A 26,637-nucleotide genomic window follows, 5' to 3' on the forward strand; every position below is an offset into this window, starting at 1 on the left:
TTGACTTTTCTGACGTACAGCAGAGCCGACAGGATGCGTAGTTTATAGCCGGGTTTTGATCAGAAGACATCAAAACTAATTCGTATTTATCACGCAGCAGTTTAACTCTCACGTCCACGGAATTTAAAAATGTCTGTGTCTGTGTCCCAGCAGTTCAAAAACCCGGCTCCGCTCGCTGAGTTCTCTCCTCTATGACAGGCCCTGGTTCTCTCCAGTGGGGTCAGCGTCGTCCATATGTCCCGCAGTATCCCTTCTAAACATGCCGGTGGGAAATTGAGATGCAGGGTCTCCTCAGAATAATTCAGCAAACACTCCATGGCGGCTCGGTAGCCGTAGGTCGAACTGCTCTGGGAAATCAGTTTATCGCCCAGAGAAACTTCCACCTGGCTAAAAAGGCTCGCGATGGGGTAGTTGATCAAACCGACCTTGGCGTCGCGCGCTAAATCAGAACCGTCCGGATTCGTCATTTTGCAGGTCAGGTACAACAGCCAACGACTCAAATCCAGATGCTCGTCTCCCGAACCTGCTACGAAGAAATGTATGGGACCGGTGTCTGTGATGGATGTGATGGGTGGCGTTTCACATATTTGTAAGATTGGATGCTGGTTTGTGTGATAGGCAGAGTAAATAAGCCCAACTCTGATTTCAAACACTCGGTAGAAGCGGCGTGTATCAGAGACATGCTTGTTTTTGTTTTGTTGTTTTTTTCTTCTTCTTCTTCTTTTTAAAATTGATCGGGACTCAGTCAAACTCTTTTCCTCTTCTTTGCGGTTTTGGTCTTTGTTTCTTTTGCTTTTTCTTCAAAGAATGTCCAAAGGTCAGCGCCTCAGTCACTTTCTGCTTTGTAAGGAGATCCTCTGATTTTATGGGGGTCAGACACGCGTTGCCCCGGAGGGCGCATGTGCACGCGACTGAGCGCGGACAGATCTGTGCCCTTTGATCGTCCGTAAATCTTCGACCCGCTTTGTCCGCCACAGCAGAAACAACATATTTAGCAATGTTCTGAACAGCCGTCTTGAGGTGTGGGTGGACTAGACTGAAAGCTTTTTGAAACAGCGACACGTCTGAATATACGTACAGATAAAACCTCCACCCTTTATACAGGCCGGGTGCTCGCCCCTGTGCGCAGCGACCCACCGATGTTCTGTGAAACCCAGAATATCTGCAAAAGCTCCAGACGTTCTAACATTAACGGGCTATTTATTTCCCCAGACCAAACGCTTCATTTCTTCTTTTTCAAGGTTAAGTTGGAGGCGTCTGGTCAGTGGGTCTAAAACAAAATTACACCACAGGTCTTTTTCCTAAAAAACTTTATTATAATAATAATTTATAACTTTATTTTGAGCAAAAGTTCCTCGACAGTGGCATAAAAACCACCGTGTGCTTTTCTATATGAATCAGTTCCAAACCGAAATTAAACCAAATTTCAACCTTTTCTGTTTTCCCTCTGTGGTCTAGGCAGAGTGCACCACGTCGTCGGATAGTTCATTTCTGAGAGACCCACCACTCAGCACCCTTTCAGACAAACAGTTTTAGACAACTTTACGCAATAACTAGAAATTTCGTTTTGCGGATACAGTTTGGGACATGTGTTCCTGAGAAGCGTGATGTAAAAATCGCTGTTCTCCTCCATGACTTAGTATGACTGCGGGGGAGCGAGGTCATGAGCATCCCTTTCATCTATCCACCAATCAAATTTCAGATCCCAACCTTTCCTTCTGACTTTTATTTAATTCTAGCCAATATTTTTTTTAATTGGATACATTCTGTTTTTCAGCACGACTATGTTCTGCATTTCTTCTTCGTAAAAAGAATCCTCTATTACCTCTCCTTCCAGATCCCTAAGTTTATACATGGGCGGGTCTCTTTTTAACACCTCATTTATGAAAAAATATTCGACTGAAAATGTTTGCCTTTGGTGAACGCCCTGCCTTCTTTGGAAATGTGAACCACGTCGTTGACTTTAAATGTAGATAGCCAGATATTTTTAACCACCAACCCGTTTACCTTATAAATGATGAACTTGAACTTGATTACGGCGCGACACCTCAACGGGTTTCATTCTGATAGATCTGTGAAACGTACGATTGTATGAATGCACCAGATCTTTCAACGCATCTAAATACCTGTAAGTGTTTAACCCCGTAAAATACCTAAACATATGACCCGTGAGAGTTGTGTTGAAACGCTCCACCACGAGGCCTTCAGTTCTCTAGCCGTAGTGAAATGTCTAATGTTATATCTTTTCAAAGGGTTTTAAAAAGATTTGTTTAAAAACTCCTTACCTTTGTCGGATTGTAGAGTGACGGGTCGTCTGCCTTCCACAAATATTTTATAAGCCCTAGTCACGATTCGTGCTCATTTATTTTACTCAGGAGTTTTTAGAAAAAATGTCTATACACGTGAGAATATTTTTTTTCATCATTGTACTGAAAGATTGCTTAAATCCACCAAATCAATTCACCACTGAGCTTCCTTTTCCAAAACTAGAACCACTTTCCTTCTGAAATTAATTAGTCTGGGTTTATGTAAGGAATAGGTGTCTAAACTCCCAAGAAAAACATCAGCCTCATTTTATTATTATTATTATTATTATTATTATTATTATTATTATTATATTATTATTGAAGGAACCAGAGAACTTAAGACTACGGATAAAACTGTCTACCGCTCAAACTCCCCACCGTCCTAATAAAGTTCTTCTAAACGTTCGTTCGCTGCCATAACTTTTAGAAATAAAGCCCCAAAACAAAACAAGCAAATTAACAAACAAAACAAAAAAAAACTCAAATGACAGACTGTGTGTATGTGTGTTTTTTTTTATACCAATATATATATTTAGGTATTATGGAAAAACCCACCTCCAGAAGAACCCGTTCCTCCTCCACCCTTTTATCAACAACAACAACAACAACAACAAAAGTAGATAGTTGTTTTTTTTTTTTAATTGGATGCAATTTTTTTATATGTTATGTTTTTTTGTTGGTTTAGGAACACTGAATAAGTAAAAAAAAAAGTTGTTAAACATCATACGTAATAATATGTTGTATTAATAATATGAAACATGCTATATATGTTTAATCAGTGTAGTTAAATACATTTAAGGCAAAAACATGATAAATATGGATATGGAGTAATACTATGGGGATTTCTTTTGTCTACATCAGGATATATATGTATAACATGAAATACATGAGAATGAGAAGAGGAACATGTTTAATAAATGAAATGACAGCGTGCAGAAAAACAAAGCGGTAACAGTAGCAGCAGCATTTTTTTCACCAACCTCAGACTTCATTAGAATGTTATACAGGGATGCAGCAGCCTCTTTACACTGATCACTAAACTCCTCATTGTGAAAATAACGAATCAACGCCTCAAAGGGATTTTTGGAAAGATAGTCGGACGTAGATTCTTCAACCGTCAAATCATCTTGCAGCTGGTCGTGAAACTTTTTCAGGATCCTCATTACAAATCCATCCGGCTGGTCGGTAACTCCAAACTCCAGACGCATGGTTTGGTGAAGGAGGCTCTCGCTTTCGTCCAGAACGCTGAACCACCTTTGTTTTAACACATCTAGGAAACGCACCGGCACTCCTTCCACACAGGTCTGTTGATTTTGTGATGGATGGTCAATCAATTTTACACCCCTCACACTGTTGCTCATTCCATTCTCTGATCATATCTTTGAGAGCTCGTGTGCAGATCCCTTCCTAAAGCTTTGACATTTCTGTCATTTTATCATTTCTTGGTTTCCAGTTTCCCCTTTCCTTCCACTTCTTCTTCTTCACGTCGACCATTCTCCCATACCTTCACCTCATCATCGTCATCATCATCATCATCATCAACCTCCCATTCTTTAACACCCACAATTTCTACGTTCTCAGATTCGTCGCTCACCGTGGTTTCATCATCATCATCATCATCATCATCGTTTTCGCTCCCGGAGGATGGCAGGTTTGTCATCATTATGTTTATCACATCTTCTTCTGAACTTTCCTCATCTGTAAGAGGTGAACCGGGCCGACTTTCGATGCCGTTTTGCTTCTCGCTTAGCGAAGGTGAGGACAACCTTCACCCGTTTGTTGTTTTTAAATTCATCGTCGTCGTCCTGGTCGTTTTGACTGGTCAGCAGGACTCTCATCCCAGGAATGTCGCAGTCGATACAGGTGCACTTGTCTCTCGCTGGTACAGAGAAAGAAAAGTGTTGAAAGGATCGTACGTGATTACTGTGATTTGAATGGTCAAACATAAGGCATCTCTTCCACATGAACTATGGAAGCTGATTAAGGTATAAAATAAATAAACAAACAAAAGAAAACGTTTTACTTATCTGTCAAAATGTGACGGGTCGTTTCATAGACGTCTAAAAGTCCAGATTCCAGCAGCGAACCTTCAATGATCTCCTCGGTCTCATTTTCGAGTGCAGTGAAAAAGTAAATCATTGCTCCTCCTCATTTTCACACAAACTTTCTTCACGTACGACCTCAGCCGTTCACACCTCCAGCTGAACTCTGCAGGCGTTATCGTGCTCCGTATAGCGTGAGATGATCAGAGTTATGCGTCGTTGTTGAAAGGCGGATCTCATCTTAACGCTCATCAGTCCACCTTTCCTTACAGACACAGAGGAGCCCGAATCGTGAACGGTGGGTCTCGTGTTTCGTGTCTGAACCAGCATAGAATGGATTTCTCCAACCTGTTCTGTTTTCGGGATGGTTTGATTGAGCATGTACAGCTCTCTCTCTCTCTCTCTCTCTCTCTCTCTCTCTCTCTCTCAGTCAGCGTCAGATTGGTCAGGTTACAGTTCTTTTCCTTCTCAGAAAAGCTGGACTTGTGAAAAACAACGTAACGTTCTCCGTTTTTGTTCTTTTTCGGTGAAATGACCAGAGACCCTTTTCCCTCAAAGTCTTTAATCTGGCGCTGTTTGAACAGTCTATCAGAGCACCGGAAAACAAAGTCGCTCGGTCTTCTTTTCCCCAGCATGACGTTTTGTTTCACATCATCCTTTTTATCATGTTTATCTCCCGGAGGTTTCACCCTCGAAACGACATTTTCAGACACCATTTCCTCTCTGATGACGGACGGCCAGTATTCCGGAGGAATGTTGCAATATCTTCGGCCGTAGGTGCGAGATCCTCTACGACCATTTGCTCCCGCAACTTTCTAAGCCACAGGGAAACGGTACGCTGTGCAAATGCAGGTTTTTCCGAAAGCTTTCTTCCTACGTTTCCTTGGTGAAAGTAGTCCGATCGATTCAAAATCCTCCTTGGGAAGTTGGCTGGAATCCATACAGAGTATCCTCAAAGTGTGTGTGTGTGTGTGTGTGTGTGTTTGGGTCCCGCTCTTTCACTGGTGATGTGTGGAAGATCTACGGTCAGAGGTGGGTTTTTTAAAGCAATTCTGTAACGTCACCCCGACCATTTACCATTATGTTTTTAGTCACGTTTTACAGAGAGTTTACTGTTTGATGAAAACACACGCCTTACTGTTCTCAAACCCAAACGCCAAACCATAAACATTTAAGACTTTGCTTCTCTCTGACTACGGGTCTTTGGTGCAGCTGTGACACACACACACACACACACAAACACACACAGGAAAACTGTGGGAAAATTTCATTAAAAATTCCCAAGCTCCTACAGTGGGGACAATTCACGTGTGGCAGAGAGCAACAGCTGGTTTATGGAAATCTATACTGCATTATGTTTCTTGCAAAACGTCAAAGCATAAAAAGTTAGGGTCTTGTTTTTGACTACACTGTGGGTCTTCAGTACAGCTGTCGTGTAGGAAATACCTAACATGAGAAAACAAAAAGCTAAAGTAGGACAGGAATGCCGTATGTTGCTTGGGGAGCTCCTTCAGACAGAGTCTAGTCTCAGACGATGGTATATATATTTTATGTTGTCTGTATATTCCTTAAAATATTAGATTTGTTGATGTGGGATTAATAAAGAATGATCTCGAATTTCACACAATCCTACATAATCCTAGGGTAGGAAAAAAAATGGGAAGCAAAAAAAAGTCCTACCGTGGACAAAGAATTAGAAACATTTCCCACACTTCTACCATTGGAAAAAAATGGGGAAATATTTGCACAAATTTACCTACTCAATGATGTCACGTGGGACAATCCGACCAAGTGACATCACATTCCCACAGTCCTAAATCTTTTTGGCATAAAGTGGTACTTATTACTACTGATATTTAAACAGATGTGTTAAAGCTTACAACCAACTTGGCGTACAGTCGCTTTATTGAGGGACAGAAACAGCGGGGTTACACCAGGACAACCCAAACACCAGTTATAATTACTGCTCCCAGAACGAATGTGCAAATTCCCTCCCACACAGAGATCAGATTTTAGGGGGGGGGGGAAGTTAAAATACAGTGGTGTAGTTTTAAATATGAAGAAATAATAAGTCTTCCTCACAATTACATATTCTTCTTAAAAGTAAGATCAATAGTTTAGGTTTATTTGGAGTTTTACACTGTAAATATCATTTATTTATTTATTTATTTATTTGAACATTTTTAGTCTTCTTCAAGGTAACTGCAGTGCAAACACACAAAAAAACGCTCACCTCTCTCCCTGAGTCAGGTGTTCAACTTCTGGTGGGACTTCTTCCAAATGAAGAGTTTCCTCCTTGTACTGACTCACAAAGTCTCTGATTTTCACTGTTTTCTGAAAGAGTTGTCAGAGAGTTAGGAAATCACGGCTTCTGTAAATCCACGGTTCACAGTGTCTCCGTCTGACTTCAGCCAAGTCAGCTTCACTTCTACCAGTAAGGATAACGGTACCAGTACTGCAAATAGTACCAGTACGAAGGAGAAGAGGAAGACCATGATGACCAAGCTGTTTTCTAGTTCAGCCATTGTAAATGACATTCAATTACATCATGATTTCCAGTACTGAAGTTTACACTTTCTGTCTCTCAGTGTTTTCATCTGCAAGCTTTAAAGACGCTGAGAATTAACCTATTTAATAAAATAAAAATATAATAAAATGTTTAAATCTGTATGATTTACAGTTTAGTACTATAAATATGTATGATGTACTAAATGTGGATTGTTCATCAAATAAACAACATAGAAATACTATAGCAGCATATTCTGGACTTTCTAAATGAAATCAAATATGCTAATTAAACAGTGTGTGTACAATTGCATATGAGTGTACAGTGTTTAAAGCGTTATCTAAATGAGGAGCTTTAGCAGTTTTGAGTTTATGGAAGATTTTCCATCTGCAATCCTCATCGTCGCTCCAGCTTTGCCCAAATGAAGCTGTAGTCCAGTTGTGTTGGGACGAGGCGCAGTCACCGGTATCGCCCCTTCCAGTCTGTCAGTCTACTTCAAGGAGGCACCCAGGACAGACGTTCCCGATAGAGCCAGGTGAGTTCATGTGAACTAGCTGCTTTTAAGCTGATCTTTTACCTTATATGTGACCATAAACGTACAGCGAATATTTGAAAGCTTGGTTTTCTGCTTTCGTGTGTGTTTGTACTTTAGCTGTACGACTGTAGGAGCTAACTTGCTAGCGCTGCTGATGTTCGGCGTTAACTTAGAAACTTCGGGAGCTCTAACCTTTCTAAAAGAGGCTCTTATTTTCCACGTTGTTGGAAAAGCTCCTGATAAAAACGGACTAACTTTTATATACTGTTTCATCCGACAACACAGGCTTTCTGCCGTTAGCTGTTTTAGCTGATCTTGTTGTTTCCTCCAGTAGGAATATTAGTTAGAGTTAATAGCTGATGCTGAGCTGCATTAGCTCTGTTTAACTCAACTTTACCTCACATATTTCATTAGTTCTTATTTAAGTGGGAATTGAAAACTTCCAGGGTCACATTTTAGCTCTGAAGCGTAATGAAAAAGTACTGATTGCTTTACAGTATCTGAAAGTAGTCCTCCTTCTAAGTAGCAGAATTAAACAGCTCCAGAAGCTGCTGTTTGTCTAGATATTGGGAGGCAGGGGCTAAATCTGCTAGTCCTGCTCATACTTTGGCAACACAAGGTAAAATGAATTTGTGAGTTTTATTAGATCCTGAAATGTATTTGCAGAGACACTGAATTAACTGTAGCTAATGATATAATAATATATAGAAATATTAGCTTCAGAAGCTCACGGGACTTGGGACAGGATTTGCTGTGCCACAACACACTGGCAGTGCTTAAACAGTAGAAACATTAAATTAGTAGGTATTATTGCAACCTCAGTTTAATTTAACGTTTAAATGTACGGTGGGTGCCTCCAGGACCAGGGTGGAGAAGCTGAATGGCTGAAGTGAACGCTTTAGCAACTGAACTGACAGCCCATATGCTAGTATATGCAAGTTAATGAGGCTGTAACTGTGAAAACGAGAGCCAGTAGTAATCTAGATTTTCCAGACATAACCTGGAATTCTAGTAGCGTCTAGTAGAGTCTACAGACTATGGATATTGTGAAAATGTGGAGTAGACACAGATGCAGAACTTTTAAGCACAGTTGGTGATGGACCTGACCTCGCCTCAGCCATTAACTACAGAACTACAGAATGAAGGTGTTATCTTTCAGGGAGACACCGACAAAGTCAGACATGTCCATGTGATTAACCTGCTTGAGCTTTTTAAAAATGTACCAGACTTTGAAGCAGAGAACAGATAAAGAGGTCAGTCAGTTTGCACACCACGAGAACCACCAGTTTGACAAAAGCCCACTTATTACAGCTGGAAGACCTTGTCAGTAGTTTTGCATTAGACTACATGCATTTATTGTGTTTAGGTGTTGTGAAATGTGTGCTTGTGTTTTTGTGCATAGGACCCAATACCTGTCGTTTGTCATTAGAAAAATGAAATTTCTGACTAACTTGTGAGGTTGAATGGAGCTATGCCTACTGAATTTGAACTTTTTCCCAGCAGGATGCTCATCATTCTGCTTCCTCTGCAGAAGTTTCTGCTTCTTCGTGTTCCCAGCAGGCTTGTGAGGTTGTGCTCTGTGGTCCAGTGGTGGAGGCAGAAGCTGTTCTCACACAGTCCACCATGAAGCAAAGAACCAGGAGGCTAAAGTTCCCTAGATTAAGGTACGTGAGTTGAGTGGTGAGTGGATAAATGAATAAAGAAGTCGACAAGGGTAAACCCCTTGTAGCCCTCAAGCATGGCTCTAAGTCTTGACCTACTGGCTGGGTTTAATTCTGATAGGAAAGTCCTGCTTCGTGAGTCATGGTTGAGCTGCAACCTTTGCTCCCACAGTGATGCAGGAAACCAGGAGACAGAGGCTTCAACTCCCCTTCAATTTATTATTATTATTAACTACTATTAAACTCTGAGGTATTTGATGTTATCCAAATCACTTGACATGTTCTAGATAATCTGTCATGTTGTCTCTCAAGCAGATCCTGACGAAAAAAGAAGAAACCTTTTTCACAACAACCCTCACGCTAACATGCTGTTTGAAGTTTCTGAACATGCTGATGCAGCATTTATCCACAACTGACTAAACTCCTCAACATACAGTTTTTAAACCAGGAGACCGAGGTTTCCTCTCCTGTATCTAGACTAAGATTCATTTTTAAAGTATGTGAGATATTTCCTCTTATTGACCATCAGTGTGACCTTCAGTTTAAAATGCAGTCAGTGCAAAAGCTCTACACTCATGCTGCTCAAACACTTGTGGTACTTTTTAATATCAGTGCTGCAATATTTTCATTTCTGCCCCATTGTTGTTTTATAGAAACATGTTAGTGTGCAGTGTGTAGAATACACCCTAAATAAACCCTCATATTTGGCGATGGAAGTGTGTGCAGTGTTTAACGTGTGTGTGTGTGTTTGTGTCTGTGTGTGTGTGTGTGTGTGTGTGTGTGTTTTCCATTGTAGGAAGAGAATGGGCTGAGATCCTCCTTTTCATCACAACTTGTCCACAGAGAAGCACACGACTAATCAGTTTATCATTAATACTTACATCAGTGCTGAGCAGCGTCTTCATTTCTACACTTACTTTAGACTCCTCCTTAATGCTTCATCTTTTCCAAACAGCTGTAAAGTTTATATTATTAATATCATGTTCAGGAAAAGAGCCTGAATGAAGAGCTGTTCTGCATTACTGATGTGTTCTGGATGTTTATTTGTTTCTACTCAAAGTAAAATCTAAAACTCCTCTCTTTATTTAGTCCAGGTTTAAGTTTAGACCTGCTGCTCTCAGAACTGATCAGAGTCTCTTCAACAAAAGAATTCAGCATTTCTAAGAAATACACTATATGACAAAAGTATTTGGACACCTGCTTATTTGTTGTTTCTTTTAAAATCAAGAGTATTAAAAAGGAGTTTAGCCTGCTTTTGTTGGAGTAACTGTTTCTACTACCATGAAAGACTTTCTGCTAGATTTTGGAGCATTGCTGTGAGAAATGCATTTAGCAAGAAGAGCATTGGTGAGGTCAGAATATTGGATGATCACCCAACCTCATCTCCAACTCAAAGCTAAAAGTTTCCCTAGCTCACCCTAGAAGTAAAGGGCATCATGAGCACCATCATTCCAGAGGTTTATCATTCCTTTATACCTCTCTAGCCCACGATTGGCATTAGGCATGGAGCCGATAGGTTCATGTTTATCTGTTCCAGAGAGTCCTATTCTATTGGCAGTACTTCTTTAGGGACTGTGTCAGCAATGGGTGCAACTGATTGCTGAATGCATTGATTAAAAAATGGTGTCCACCAACATTTGGACGTTTAGTGTGTTACTGTCAGATAATATAAAGAAAATATCTAATAATGACTTAATAAAATAAAGCTCTGCTGAACTGAGGCTTTATAAAAGTCTAAAAACAGGGCAGATCCTTTATCACAAAAATGAGTCTGTAATCAATCAACCCTTTCATGCAGAAATGAGGGAAAAGTGGTTGGATGCTGCTCAGCTTCACAGCTCTACTGCGCCACCTGTTGTACAAATACAATACTACACCACCACTGCCTGATTCACTTGTGTTCATAAGCTTTGTCCAAACTGCTCCATACAGCGATGTCGGACTGCGTTTCTTCCTTTAACTGAATGAATTTCATCTGAGTGTGTAATTCCTTTACTCTCCTCCTAAACAAAACAGCATGTTTGACACTATTAGATTAAGGGAGAAACAGCACTGTTGAATGTGCATGTAGACTGTACATCTGTTGAACACAGAAATAGAGCTGTAAAATGTTTTTATTCAAGGTCATTTCACATCGTCTCCAGTAAAAAACCTTGAATGCTGAGGAATGTCAATAATTTTATCATGAAAGTGAAGCAAATTCACAAATGTTCTGTATTTCCGTTTTATTTAAGAACATATTTCAGATGATATGCAGCTCCTCTACAGCGGGACCGGAAACTCACGCGCATTGAAACCGCGATTGCGTTCCAGTGACGTAACGAAGCTTCGTTTCCGGCGGTCACGTGATCGTAGGTAGTTTCAGGAGACTCGGAGCTGCTGTTTCGATGCGGCCCTGCTTTCAAAGCTCGAGCCGTGATTCCACACAGAGCTTCGACCGGCCATCCTGCTTTATAGTCCGTAATGTGAGCTTTGTCTTCTTCATCTGAGGCACTTGTTGGAATCCTTGTGCTGTCTGTGTTACTGTACAGTCCTCTGTCTCACTACCCGCCCTTTGCGTTTTTCTCTTTACCCTCGAGAAACATGGCGACCGCGGAAAAACGAGCTTTCCAGCCGCTCTGCAAGGAAGTCGTCCAGCTTGACCCGTGACTCCTCCAACGCGGCGTCTGAGCTCCAGCTCTACCGGCGCGACGGACACCGAGAGTCGTCGTCTCCACTCCCGCACCGGAGAGGGACTGGCGGCGTCTGCGTGACCCCGGAAAAGCCGAGGAGCTCCTCGACCACCACGGCCGTTTTTCCCTCTGCTAACCGGTTCAGTTCCTCAGTGTAAAGTATGGAGGAAGGACGACTCTGTGCTACACTTACACTTTATTACTTTTGGGTGAGCTGCGTGATTCTTAGCTAGGGCTGCCTCTTAGCTACAGAACATGTGAAATCTCCACACTTGAATTTATATATTTTTGTTTCTCTTAATATGAATAGAACTATAAATGAGGATGATTTGGGCTGTGCAGGACTCTCAACAACGTTCATACAAACACTGTCGAACCGTAATGCTTTAAAACTCAAGGGAAATGAGATGAAGTCTCTGAACTGAACTACATGAACTGTACATTTGACACCATATTTATTAGAATAGCTTGATGTTGCAGAATAACCTAAACAAATCTAAGATGCAGTAAATGACAGTAACTTTAAATTCAGTCAGCAGATGGACAGGAGCTTGAACCATGTCCTCTGAATGTGTGTGTGAACATTGTAAATGTGTACTGTATGTGTGTTCCAGATTCAGTCCTTGTATCTTGCTGGTGTTTTCACTTGTCTTCCTGACCTTGTGAAGAATGTCTCTCTCGGATGTGTCTCAGGTAAGTCTGATTGTTTTGCAGTACCAGTTTCTGCAGGTGGACCAGATTCACTGACCTGCAGCTCGACACAGGAATCTGCAACAACATTGGGTGATGCTGATGGGAACTGTTTCAGTCGTCCTGAGGTGTTTTCTGTTTCTATAGGTTCTTCCATCTTTAAACCACACCTAACGTCTCGCATGTCTCACATCCTAGTATTGCTGATACATCACTGTCAACAATGTGAAATTCAATCTTGCATTTGTGGCTTTTGTGTTCACAGGTGAGCGTTAGCTTTCCCAACGGTGACTTGCAGTGTCTAGAATATGTGAGCGGTTTTCAAGCTGAATTCTGGAGTTTTGTTTCAAATCTAAGTGACTTTGTAGACATTTCCTGAGATGACCTTGCATTCAGCACCAGTGTCCAACTTGAAAACAATGTTCTTGTTTTATTTTCAGTCCAGTTATTCTATTGACTTTTGTTGTTAGTGTTGATGTTTATCTAATACTCCTGTTTTTGTTTCTTATTTCAACTGTTCCAATGAAGAAATCTTCCTGCTCTGCCTTTTTGTTCAACTGCATGATTTTTTTTCCCCCTCATTCTGTTCTGATTTGTTTTGTTAGACACATTTTTGGTGAAGTGATTTTGCTGTTACAGGATTTGCACACTTGTCAATAAGCAGGACATTGTTTCTGTTAATGTTCATAACCACATGTGGAGAAGAACAGGAACTGTGTCCTGTGAATGTGTGTTCTGTTTTCTGTTTCTTCTATAGGTTTCTCCATCTGGCGTCTGGACTGTGAAGAATCGTGGCTGATCATGATAGCAGGTTGCCCTCTCTGAATTCTCACCTTGTCCCACATGTATATGCTCGGTGGGTTCTTTGTCTGTCTGTCATAATAGCTGTTCTGCTTGAGTTGTCTTCTCTACAGCTTGTCTTAAATCTGCATTTTGCTTTTCTTTTTTGAATGTCCAGTATGTTTTGGATTTTTCCTCATTGGGCCATCCTTCCATGGTCCTTGTGTGTAGTAGCTGCATCTCTGGATCATTTGCTGTTGCCTTTCGGAATGTAATTTAGCCACTGGCTTTCCCTCCTGCAGAACTGCTGCTCCGAAGCCTTCTGAGCTCGCATCTACAGATGGTGTACCAGTACCATGGTGTTACCAGTACCAGAGATTTCAGTTTTTCATAGCTTTGTGCTTGACTTGCCACGGAGTGTCATGCTCAAGCAGTTTTCTGAGAGGTGCACTGACTTCAGACAGGTTGGGAATAAACTTGGAAAGGTACTGAATCATGCCCATTAATCTCATGAGTGCCTGTTTGTTTTCTGGTGCAGGCATGTGTGTTACAGCTCTCACTTGATCTGGATTGAGACCTTCTGCAGCGAGCATATGGCCATGTACCGCATTTGTGATGATCTGATCTTGCACTTGTTTTTGTTGAGTTTCAGGTTCCACTGTCTTTCCCTTTTCAGCACTTGGATGAGCCTGCCGTCATGTTTCCTTAACCGTTTCACCCCAGACTAAGGTATCGTTCGGAACGTTGACGACACCTTCCAGGCCTTTAATAGTCTGCAGTTGACCTTTGGAATACATCTGAAGCTGAGGACACTCCAAAAGAAAGTCAAAGGAATCTGTATCTTTCAATGGGTATGTTCAGTGTGCAGAGCTTGGAACTTTCATCATGAAGGTTGATCTGCCAAAATCCTCACCACTGTGACCATGCTGTTTCAGCTCATGCTGTTTGGTGATTACACTCCTTTTCTCCATTTTGTGTAGCTCATCAATGATTGTTGTCTTTCAGGGCAATCAGGGCAAACTTTTCTTGGTGGATGAATCACTGCTGAGACCATGTGATCTACTTGAATGTGGTGATGTCCTGGTAGGAATCCAAGAACAGTGAACAGATCAATGTCATTTTACTTTGTGATTCCATGCACTCTTTCAACCACACCTAACATCTCCCATGTCTCACGTCCTAGTATTGCTGCTACATCACCGTCAACAATATGTGAAATTCAGTTTAGCATTTTTGGCTTTTGTGTTCACAGGTAAGTGGTAGCTTTCCCCATGGTGACATGCGGTGGCTAGAACATGAGACTACTGTGCTGAATTCTGCAGTTTTTGGTCCCCTAATTCTTCCCGTATGCTTTCACCTGGATCCTGAGCTCTCGTGAAGAACAAATGGTGAACATAGGGTAGGTTCTTTCTTGACTCTCAGTAATCGCTGAACTTGTTTTTCAGCGCATTTCTTGTTTCAGTTTCTTTCTCTCTGAATTGTAACATGTTGTAGACAATCACTGCATCTTTCCCTGCGACGTGTGGAAAGGTGGCGCATTGGACTTTTTCAGACTCCTCAACAATCCCACTCTCGGTAAGAAACAGGTAAAACTTTTGCGCCTAAAAATCCAATTTTTGATGAGATTGCCTTGCAAGCACAGTAATAAAGGTGGCTGCAGCTGTGCCACTTGCTTGTGTGCTGCTTCGACCGTGTTGGGCTGCTGTATCCGGCTTGTGTTTTGCATCAAATTTGTTACGCTGCTGTGTTCTGCTTGAACAGTGTCACTTGTTCTGTATAATAATTTCACTGCTGTCCTGCGTGTTTTTCATCATCGTTATGCTGCTGTGTTCTGCTTGAACCATGTTGGGCTGCTGTGTCCTGCTTGTGTTCTGCATAAAAAGTGTTACGCTGGTGTGTCCTGCTTGTTTTGTTCAATGAAAGTGATGATGCTGTGTTCTGTATAATTTGTTTTGTTGCTTTGTTGTGCTTGAGTGGTGTTACAGTGCTGTTCATATTCATACATAAACCTAAACCTTTTTTTCATTTTATTTTTTCCTTCATTTCTTCTCTCTCCCCCATGTGCTGAGCTGCCCCTGCTGTCTGCTTGTGCGAGTGCATTTGTGTTTGGCTGCTCTTTACTACCCTGTCCTGCTGTAACATCTCCCATGTCTCACGCCCTAGTACTGCTGGCACATCACCATCAACAATATGTGAAATTCAGTTTAGCATTTTTGGCTTTTGTGTTCACAGGTTAGTTGTAGCTTTCCCAGCAGTGACATGCGGTGGCCAGAATATGTGAGTACTTTGCTGAATTCTGCAGTTTCTGGTCCCCAAATTCCTCCCGTATGCCTCAGTGCTTTCAGCTGGACCCTGAGCTCTCGTGAAGAACAAATAGTGAACATAGGGTAGGTTCTTTCTTGACTCAGCAATCCCTGAACTTGTTTTTCAGCACATTTCTTGTTTCAGTTTCTTCCTCACTGAATTGTAATATGTTGTAGACCTTCACTGCATCTTCCCCAGCGAAGTCCGGAAAGGTGGCGCATTGGACTTCTTCAGACTCCTCAACAATCCCACTTTCTGTAAGAAACAGGTAAAACTTTTGCACCCACAGTCCCCAATTTTTTACAAGATTGCCTTGCAAGCACAGTGCTAAAGGTGGCTGCAGCTGTGCAACTTGCTTGTGTTCTGCTTGAACCGTGTTGGGCTGCTGTGTCCTGCTTGATTGGTATTTCACTGCTGTGTTCTGCTTTTACCATGTGGGGCTGCTGTGTCCTGCATCAAAATTGTTACGCTGCTGTCTTGTGCTTGAACGATATTTCGCTGCTGTGCCACTTGCTTGAACGGTGTTGGGCTGCTCTGTCCTGCTTCTGTTCTGCATGAGAATGGTTACACTGCTGTGTTCTGTATAAATTGTTTGACTGCTTTGTGCTTGAGCGGTGTTACAATGCTGTTCATTTTCATATATAAATATAATCCTTCTTCTTCATTATTATTGTTTATTATTTTTTTCTTTTCTTCATTTCTTCTCTCTTTTCCGTGTGCTGAGCTGCCCCCTGCTGTCTGTGGGTGCAAATGCGTTTGGCTGCACTTGCCTACCCTGTCCTGCTGTAACCCTTCTAAAAAGTTTTTGCTATGATTTTTGCCTTGTTCATCTGCATGATTTATTTATTTATTTATTTATTTATTTATTTATTTTTCTCCCCTCATTCTGCTCTGATTTTGTTTTTCACATTTTTGGTAAAGTGATTTCTGTTGCAGGATTTACACACTTGGCCATAGGCAGGACATGTTTCTGTTTGTGTTCATAACCACATTTGGAGCAGCTTGCTTCTGTTGCTTGTTCATTTTTCGCTGGTTTGGATTTGCTTTTGTGTTCAATCCCAACTGTTTGTTTTGTTTCTGTCGTTCTGTTTTGTTTTTCATTGAACACTTTTTTTTCACTTCATTTGATGTCCCTTTATTTGCACAGCAGATATTCATGGCCTTTGTCCGTCTGATCTGTTTCTTTCAGCAACCTTGCCCACAATTAGTCTTCCCTAATACCACAAACAGTCCTGTCTCTGATTAACGAGTCATGCACCTAACTGAATTCATGGTCTTTTGCCTTTTTCAGGTCTGTGGAAGAAAGCCTCTCTATGCCTCTCTCGGATGTGACTCAGGTAAGTCAGATTGTTTTGCAATACCGGCTTCTACAGGTGGACCGGATTCCCTGACCTGCGGCTCGACACAGGAATCTGCAACAACATTGGGTGATGCCGATGGGGACTCTTTTAGCCGCCCTGAGGAGGTGTCTTCTGTTTCTCCTACAGGTTCTTTCATCATGTCTCACGTCCTAGTATTGCTTGTACATCACTGTAAACAATGAGAAATTTAATCATGCATTTCTGATTTGTAGATCTGTGCTGTCATGACCTTGTCTTTAAGTTTAAACACTGGTGCTGAATGCAAAGTCCTTGTTTTATTTTCAGTCCAGTTACTCTTTTCACTTTTGTTGTGACAGTGTTGAGGTTTCTCTAATTCTGTTTTTCTGATTTCAACTGTTCCAATGAAGAAATCTTTCTGCTCTGCCTTTTGTTCAACTGCATGCTTTGTTTCTGTTTATGTTCATAACCACATCTGGAGCAGCTTGCTTCTGTTGCTTGTTCATTTTTAGCTATTTTGGATTTGCTCTTGTGTTCAAACCCAACTGTTTGTTTTGTTTCTTTCGTTCTGTTTTGTATGTCATTGAGCCCTTTTTTTTCACTTCACTTGATGTCCCTTCATTTGTACAGCAGATATTCATGGCCTTTGTCCGTGTCCGATCTGTTTTCCTCAGCAACCTTGCCCACAATTAGTCTTCCCCAATACCACAAACAGTCCTGTCTCTGATTAACGAGTCATGCAACTCACTGAATTTGTGGTCTTTTGCCTTCTTCAGGTCTGTGGTGTACGCGTCAGTGCTTTCAACGGGCCCGAGAAAAGCTGAGGGCTCCTCGAACACCACTGCCGGTTTTCCCCTCTGCTTGTTTTCCTCTCTTCTTACCGGTTCCTCAGTGTAAAGTATGGACTAAGGACGACTCGGTGATATACTTTGTGTTTGGTTGCCTCTTTGGTACATAACATAGGTGACATCCCCACTTTTTTTTTTGTTTTGTTTATTTGTTTTTATTCATATATGAGAATAGCTTGACATTGCAGAGTAACCTAAACAAATCTAAGATGCAATAAATGACAGTAACTTTAAATTCAGTCAGCAGATGGACAGGAGCTTGAACCGTGTCCTCTGAATGTGTTTGTGAATATTCTAAATGTGCACTGTATGTGTGTTCCAGATTCAGTCCTTGTGTTTTCTTGTCTTCCTGACCTTGTGAAGAATGCCATTCTCGGATGTGTCTCAGGTAAGTCTGGTTTGTTTTGCAATACCAGTTTCTGCAGGTGGACCGGATTCACTGACCTGCGGCTCGAAAAGGGAATCGGCAACAACATTAGGTGATTCTGATGGAAACTCTTTTTTCAGTCGTCCTGAGGATGTGTTTTCTGTTTCTCATTTAGGTTCTTCCATCTTTAAACCACACCTAACATCTCGCATGTCTCACGTCCTAGTATTGCACTGTCAACAATGTAAAATTCAATCTTGCATTTTTGATTTGTAGATCTGTGCTGCGATGACATTGTCTTCAAGTTGGACACTGGTGCTGAATGCAAAGTTCTTGTAGTTTTATTTACAGTCCAGTTATTCTGTTCACTTTTGTTGTGACAGTGTTGATGTTTTTCTGATTTCAGCTTTTCCAATGAGTAAACCTCTGCATTTTGTTCAACTGCATGATTTCTTTTCTCCTTCTGCTTTGATTTGTTTTGTTAGACACATTTTTGGTAAAGTGACACACTTGTTCATAAGCAGGACATTTGTTTCTGTTTCTGTTCATAACCATATCTGGAGAAGGACAGGAACTTGAACTGTCCTGTGAATGTGTGTTCTTTTTTCTGTTTCTCCTATAGGTTCTTCCATCTGGTGTCTGGACTGTTAAGAATCGTGGCTGATCATGATAGCAGGTTGCACTCTCTGAATTCTCACCTTGTTCCACATGTATATGCTTGGTGGGCTCTTTTTCTGTCTGTCATAATAACTTTTCTGCGTGAGTTGTCTTCTCTGCAGCATGTCTTGAATCTGTATTTTGCTTTTCTGCTTTGAATGTCCAGTATGTTTGGATTTTTCTCTTTGGGCTCTCCTTCCATGGTCCTTGTGTGTAGTAGCTGCATCTCTGGATCAGTGCGCTGACTTTAGACAGGCTGGGAATAAACTTGGAAAGGTAATGAATCATGACCATGAATCTCATGAGTGCCTGCTTGTTTTTTGGTGTAGGCATGTGTGTTACAGCTCTCACTTTCTCTCGATCTAGATTGAGACCTTCTGCAGAGAGCACATGGCCATGTACCGGATTTGTGATGTGATCTGAAGGTGGATCTGCCAAAATCCTCACCACTGTGACCCTACTGCTTACCCAGTCGTTCGGTTCATGCTGTTTAGTGATTTACACCCCTTAATTTTGTGTAGCTCATCAATGATTGTTGTCTTTCAGGGCAATCAGGACTTTCCTTGGTGGATGAATCACTGGTGGGACCATGGGATCTACTGAATGTGGTGATGTCCTGGTAGGAATCCAAGAATAGTGAACAGATGACTGTCTATCAGAATGTCATTTTATGTTGTGATTCCATGCACTCTTTAAACCACACCTAACATCTCCCATGTCTCACGTCCTAGTATTGCTGGTACATCACAGTCAACAATATGTGAAATTCAATTTAGCATTTTGTGTTCACAGGTGAGTGGTAGCTTTCCCAACAGTGACATACGGTGGCCAGAATATGTGAATACTGAATTCTGCAGTTTCCGGTTCCCGGTTCCCGAATTCCTCCCGTACGCCTCAGTGCTTTCACTTGGATCCTGAGCTCTCGTGAAGAACAAATGGTGAACATAGGGGTAGGTTCTTTCTTGACTCTCGGTAATCACTGAACTTGTTTTTCAGCACATTTCTTGTTTCAGTTTCTTCCTCACTGAATTTTAACATGTTGTAAACCTTCACTGCATCTTCCCCAGCGACGTGCAGAAAGGTGGCGCATTGGACTTTTTCAAACTCCTTAACAATCCCACTCTGTGACAAACTGGTAAAACTTTTGCACCCACAGTCTCCAATTTTCCAAGAGATTGCCTTGCCAGCACAGTGCGAAAGGTGGCTGCAGCTGTGCCACTTGCTTGTGTTCTGCTTGAACCATGTTGGGCTGCTGTGTCCTGCTTGTGTTTTGCATGATCGTTGGTATGCTGCTGTGTTCTGCTTGAACGATATTTTACTGCTGTGCCACTTGCTTGTGTTCTGCTTGAACGATGTCAATTAACTGTGTTGTGTATAATAATTTTGCTGCTGTGTTCTGCTTGATCCATGTTGCGTTGCTGTGTCCTGCTTGTGTTTTGCATAAAAATTATTCTGCTGCTGTGTCCTGCTTGAATAATATTTCTCTACCATTTCCTGCTTGAACGGTGTTGGGCAGCTGTGTCTTGCTTGTGTTTTGCATGTAAATTGTTTTGCTGCTTTGTTGTGCTTGGACGGTGTTACAGTGCTGTTCATATATAAACCTAAACCTTTTCTTCATTATTTTTATTTATTTATTTATTTATTTTCCTCACTGAATTGTAACATGTTGTAGACCTTTACTGCATCTTCCCCAGCGACGTGCAGAAAGGTGGCGCATTTTTTTTTTCCGACTCCTCAACAATCTCCCTCTCCGTAAGAAACAGGTAAAACTTTTGCACCCACAGTCTCCAATTTTTTACAAGATTGCTTTGCCAGCACAGTGCTAAATGTGGCTGCAGCTGTGCCACTTGCTTGTGTTCTGCTTGATCCATGTTGGGCTGCTATGCCCTGCTTGTATTTTGTATGATCGTTGGTACGCTGCTGTGTTCTGCTTGAACGAGATTTCACTGCTGTGCCACTTGCTTGTGTTCTGCTTGATTGGTATTTTGCTGCTGTGTTCTGCTTGAACGATGTCAATTAACTGTGTTCTGTATAATAATTATGCTGCTGTGTCTAAAAATCAAATTTTTCTCGAGATTGCCTTGCAAGCACAGTGCTAAAGGTGGCTGCAGCTGTGCCACTTGCTTGTGTTCCCCTTGAACCGTGTTGGGCTGCTGTGTCCTGCTTGTGTTTTACCTAAAAATTGTTACGCTGCTGTGTCCTGCTTGATTTGTATTTCACTGCTGTGCCACTTGCTTGTATTCTGCTTGATTGGTATTTCACTGCTGTGTTCTGCTTGAACAACATTTCACTACTGTGTTCTGCTTTTACCATGTGGGGCTGCTGTGTCCTGCATCAAAATTGTTTCGCTGCTGCCTTGTGCTTGAACGATATTTCGCTGCTGTGCCACTTGCTTGTGTTCTGCTTGAACCATGTTGGGCTGCTGTGTCCTGCTCGTGTTTTGCATGAAAATTACACTGCTGTGTTCTGTATAAATTGTTTTGCTGCTTTGTTGTGCTTGAGCGGTGTTACAGTGCTGTTCATATTCATATATGAACCTAAACCTTTTCTTTCTCTCTCCCCCCATGTGCTGAGTTGCCCCCTGCTGGTGCGAGTGCATTTGTGTTTGGCTGCTCTTGCTTACCCTGTCCTGCTGTAACCCTTCTAAAAAGTTTTTGCTGTGATACCCCCCTCCCTTCCCCTCCTAACCCTTTGTGTTTTCTCTTTCTTTCCCATGTGTTGAGATGCCCAGTTTCAACTGTTCCATCAGCAGACCTTGCTCTCTCCACCACCCTCCTGCCCGCTGTCTGGTTCTGGGGCCTCTAATGGAGTCATCCTCCCCTCACTGCATGGCTGTGCTTGTGACAGTGTACCTGCATGGACTTCATTTCACTCCTGTTCATCTTTTTATGGCTTGACGGCACCTTGGCCATACTCCCTTAATTCCGTGTTTTATTCCTGTTTTGCTTTTCATTGTGCTATCCGGTGTCGACCAGAGGAGGATGGGTTCCTCTTTTTCCTTGCCACTGTTGCCACTGGCTTGCTCAAACGATCTCTGTAAAGCTGCTGTGTGACCACATTTGTTGTGAAAGCGCTGTATAAATAAAATGTATTTGAATTGAATACTGTATTCTGTGTGAGTTATGCTCCTCTATGCTGGTTGTGTAATGTTATGCTACCGTATTCTGGTTGAAAGAGTACTGGTACTGTATTCTGTATTAAAATAATTATTCTAATGTTTTCTGTATGAAAGCATTATGCTACTCTGTGAATGAACAGTTTCAGGCTCCTGTGTTCTGTAAGACATCGTTACGCTACTCTATTCTTGTAGAACAGTGTTCTGTTACTGTGGTCTGTAGGAAAGTTCTGCTACTTTTCATACAGAATTCAGTAGCATAGCTCTGAATACGGGATACAGTGTTGCGCTTCACATTCAACACAGAGCTTGTAGCGCCCCCTATGGATTCTATAAGAGGGTTAGCGTAGCCCATTTTTCAGATCACATGATTCACCCCCCTGAAATGTAATCCTAAAAATACTGTAAATATCAGAAATCAAACATTTCATACCCCACTGTATCTAGGTTAAAGTACCTGAAACACACAGTTGAAAAGACCTCAAATAAAATGTTCATTTTCCCACATCCTGCAGTTAAAAGTACCTGACCGAGAATGCCAAAAGTTTCACCCCACACAGGTGAAATGAGCTGAAATGAAATGCTAAATTCTCCACTTCATACATCTGATAGAACAATCAGAACAAATCAAACTCTGCAGACTAACTAAAAGACTGTGGGCTATGCTGCATGAAAGTAAGGCAGCACCCTCCCGCGTGGGGTGGACTCCACCATCCCTGCCTATAAAACCAGGCTTGTCCTCATACTTTATCCAATTGTCTATGAAGCCCACATGATTTTCTGAACACCACTTGGACATCCAGTGGTTTAGCGCTGTGAGTCTGCTGTAAGCCTGAGGGCAAGCAGCAGAGCATTCCTCTTTGCACAATCTCTCTAAGTCATCCAGCGACCTGGGTCCTCTCCTCTGCACTATCCTCTTCAGCTTACCCCACAGGTTTTCAATGGGGTTGAGGTCTGGGGACTGAGATGGCCATGGGAGGAGCTTGATTCTGTGTGTGGTGAACCATTTCTGTGTAGATTTGGCCATATGTTTTGGGTCATTATCTTGCTGAAAAACCCAGTGACGACCCATCTTCAGCTTTTGGGCAGAAGCCACCAGATTTTGTTTTAAAATGTCCTGGTATTTCAAAGCATTCATGATGCCATGCACCCTAACAAGGTTCCCAGGGCCTTTGGAAGAGAAACAGGCCCACAGCATCACTGATCCTCCCCTATATTTCACAGTGGGCATGAGGTGCTTTTCTGCATACTCAGCTCTTGTGTTACGCCAGACCCACTTAGAGCATTTGTTGCCAGAAAGCTCTATCTTAGTTTCATCTGACCAAAGCACACGGTCCCAGTTGAAGTTCCAGTACTGCTTAGCAAACTCCAAACATTTGCGTTTATGATTGTGAGTGAGAAAAGGTTTTTTCCGTGCATGCCTCCCAAACAGCTTGTTGGCATGCAGATAGCGCCTGATGGTTGTTTTGGAGACTTTGTGACCCCAAGAAGCTACCATTTGTTGCAATTCTGTAACAGTGAGCTTTGGAGACCTTTTTATTTCTCTTATCATCCTCCTCACTGTGCGTGGTGGCAAAATAAACTTGCGTCCTCGTCCAGGCTTGTTTACCACTGTTCCAGTTGTTTTAAACTTCTTAATAATTCCTCTGACAGTAGATATGGACAGGTGTAGGTGAGTGGCTAGTTTCTTGTGGAGGTCAACAACACATCTGCCTTACTTGAATGGTATGTTCGTTTGTCTTTCCCATGTTGAAGAGAAATGGCCTCTGTGTCACGTCATATTTATACCCCAGGGAAACAGGAAGTTGTGAATTACAAATAAATGTTCCTACATACTCTGATCAACTTCGTAAACTACTGTAGAATTGACAGAAATACTTTAATTACATTTATTTCCTAAGAAATGTTAGGGGTGCCAATAATTGTGGAACAGGTGATTTTATGAGTTAAAGGTTGGATTTTACTCTTTTTTCCATCATGGTCCTATATTATTTAGAAAAAAACTCAATTTATTAGAAGCTAAAGAACACATCTTAACCAGGGGTGCCAATAATTATGGAGGGCACTGTATATGCATTTGTAATGTATTTATCCTTTGTTCTGTATTCAAATATGAACAATGCAGAGACTGCCCAGGAGACCTACTAGAACCTTTGCTGTATGTGTAAAACATTTTAATTTGCCGTTTGATTTATAACACACACACACACACACACACACACACAAACCTTCAATATACTTTCAATTTTTTTTCTTTTTACTGTATTTGTGTTTATTCTGCATTTAATAAAAATACATGTTTTTACTGTATTTGTGTTTGCAGTTATTCTTAAAGATTTGTTTTTTTACTATATTTGTGTTTATTTTGCATTCTAATACAGCTTTTTTATTTCATTAGAAACATTTAAGGGATGTGTACATCTTCACATGTACATTAAACATGAATACACTGAATTTATACCCTTTTATGTCTTCATTTATTGAATGCAGGATTGTTCCCAGCATTTCACCTTCAACCAGGATCTAATTCTGACCACAGCTGTAGTCACTTAGACCCCTTTTACTCCTGGTCACTTCATGGGACTTGTATCTGGACTGTATTCCAAAATCGGATCTCTGTGTGGGACGCAATATGCAGATTCGCATATTTCAGCTCTTCGTCTTCGCCGTCACCTGCTCCGGCACCGCGGATGTCTCCTCAGCGCGGTGTTCTCATTGTTGGATATTCTACTCTAAAACACTTCAAAGTCCACTTGGGTCCCAAAGAGTAACACCACATAAGACTGCTGCCTGTACAGAGAGTTAGAAAACTAACAGTTCTAGTTACACAAGCATACCTGATCATCACTGATTAAAAGAAATTAATAATGCCCTCTACTGATTATGAATCACTTTAATAAACAAGTTCCATTACAACTTCCCCCTTTGATTCTAATCAATCATGTTTACAGATTACTTTCATCAAACAAAAGCCCCAGCCCCAGTTCTTTGTCTAATTCTTCAAGTTCAGGATCCTTCATAATCTGCAGGAGCTGATATCTCACCTGAACTCAGTGAAACAAAGTTTCAGTGATACAATTACACAGTAATGGTCCACAGCAAAGCAGAAGCACCAATAACATGAGAATGGGCAAGATCACGAAGAATACACTGCGTAAGCCAGCTAGAATAGATCCCCAACCCCAAGACCATGAATCAACCCCTCGTTCTGAGTTGGGCAGCTACAGTGCGCATTTGGCGCAAAACCATGCTGATGTTACCCTCCTGAGCATCGTTGGGGGAATATAAGTACAGCAGTGTTTACCAAGCATGCTACAGACTCCCCCTTTCTTGGCTAAGAGCAAATCAAGGGCCATGCAGTTTTGGATGGTCATTAGTCGCAGTGCTGTCAACTCAGACCTTAAGCAAATCTTTCTCCTTCAGTGGTTAATTTGTGCTCGTTGGGTACAGATAAGGTCTTCAGTGCATTACGGCGAGTATGAGGATAAGGATGCATGGAATACAGGGTTATATGTGCACTCAGATGCACCAAGGCGCAGTGGCCCCTTTCCCTTTAAGGAACTGGTAGGTCTCAGTTGCACTCACATAGGTATGGTTAAGCCAAGTGCTATTCACTGTCTCATATGAGTCTGGATGTATTTCAAAAACAAATGGATCAACTGAGGCGTGTGGCATTAAGAGTATTATTAAAAATATTATTTACACCTGATGTATGGACTGTGAAATTAACATACTGCCAAAAGTCATTCTTCCCTGGGTGCCTGAAGTAAACTTCATCAGAGCCATCAGAATCATGTTTAGCAGTTAGGATATACAGTGTCCCTATAATGACCAGCTCGGCTGGTTCCACCTTCATCTGCGGAGGTCCCGTATCAGCACCCGATCACCTGGCTTGTGGTCGTCAAAGGGCTGGTCAGCTGGTTGCGGCAGCACTGCTTTCACCTGCTTAGACACAGACGCAATACATCATGAGAGAGTGGTCAAGTAACTGGTTATCCAGTGATGGTGGACCTAATCCCGTATTGGGAGGCCTGCCAAACACTATCTCAAAGGCACGGAGACCAGTTCTTTTTTGTGGCCTGGTTCTGCTTTGCCAGAGAACCACGGGGAGGCACTTAACCCACTTCTCCCAGGCCTGTTTGTTGTGTCATTTTTGCATGCAAAATTCTCTCAACAAGCATATTTCGAAAGGGTACAGCTTCACTAAGTTGCCTAGTTAAGTAAATAAATAAAGTATTACATTCACTAAATGAATAACTGTCCTCGAATATCTCGTTTGATAGTCACTTAAGGTTGCTGCTAATGTCCGTTGCTCTGGCCTAGCTATCTAGCTACACTACAGGCCAAAAGTTTGGACACACCTTCTCATTCAATGCGTTTTGTGTATTTTCATGACTATTTACATTGTAGATTCTCACTGAAGGCATCAAAACTATGAATGAACACATGTGGAGTTATGTACTTAACAAAAAAAAAGGTGAAATTACTGAAAACATGTTTTATATTCTAGTGTCTTCAAAATAGCCACCCTTTGCTCTGATTACTGCTTTGCACTCGTACTTGCTTTATCAATGGGGTTGGGACCATCAGTTGTGTTGTGCAGAAGTCAACAGCCCTATTGGACAACTGTTAAAATTCATATTATGGCAAGAACCAATCAGCTAACTAAAGAAAAACAAGTGGCCATCATTACTTTAAGAAATAAAGGTCAGTCAGTCCGGAAAATTGCAAAAACTTTAAATGTGTCCCCAAGTGGAGTCAAAAAAACCATCAAGCGCTACAGCGAAACTGGCACACACGAGGACCGACCCAGGAAAGGAAGACCAAGAGTCACC

Source organism: Salminus brasiliensis, chromosome 11, assembly GCF_030463535.1.
Source record: "Salminus brasiliensis chromosome 11, fSalBra1.hap2, whole genome shotgun sequence".
NCBI classification, from domain to species: domain Eukaryota; kingdom Metazoa; phylum Chordata; class Actinopteri; order Characiformes; family Bryconidae; genus Salminus; species Salminus brasiliensis.